This window comes from Arachis stenosperma, chromosome 7 (assembly GCF_014773155.1).
Source record: "Arachis stenosperma cultivar V10309 chromosome 7, arast.V10309.gnm1.PFL2, whole genome shotgun sequence".
Classification (NCBI taxonomy): Eukaryota; Viridiplantae; Streptophyta; class Magnoliopsida; order Fabales; family Fabaceae; genus Arachis; species Arachis stenosperma.
The window spans coordinates 69,402,809-69,403,597 of NC_080383.1; positions in this window are offsets into that span (position 1 = coordinate 69,402,809).

Consider the following 789-nt stretch of genomic DNA (forward strand, 5'->3'; position numbering starts at 1 on the left):
TTGTTATATAATATATATCGAATTTAATCTTCAAAGATAAGATGTTAATAATTTATTACATAAAATTTCTAATGTTATACACACTAATTATAAAACAGGTTTAATTTGGTTTATTTTGTATTAATTTGAATTTAAATTAGATCTTAAAATAACTTTACCAGAGAATTTGTTTCAAATTATCTCTAGAACTTTAAATGTGTTTCAATTATGCTTTCGGAGGTAATTCCCACTAAAAATATAAGTAAAATATATTTCAAATATTAAGAAATAAAAAATATATTTAAACATTATTTACAGACAAAATTAAAATATGTTTAAAATATTAACAATAACATGAAACATTTTAGACATGAACAGTATTTTTATAACAGGAAACTCATCCTTAATATACACTTTTAGAGTACATTAACCACTTATAAACCAACTATTACTTATGCCTAGAACAACATACATTAAAAACCTAAGGCCATTACATAATGGTGTAGCAAAATAGGAAGGCCATGGAGGAATCCTTAATCATAGGCTGCTTTCTATTAAACATTATGTAACAAATTTAAACGTTGTCTGAGATTAACGAAACCTAAAGCGCTTTACCCAAGTCCAAATCCTTAACATACTAGTACCCTTTGGACAATTGCTGTTGACACCCAAATCATGAAGCCATATCCGACAAATATTCGATGTTGTGTCTTTCAAAAAGAATGATGGGTGGTCCTATTCCTCTAGCATGTCCGTGAAGATATCCACCTGCTCCCTTCGTTCTTCATTCTCGACCTCAAGACAGTGAAG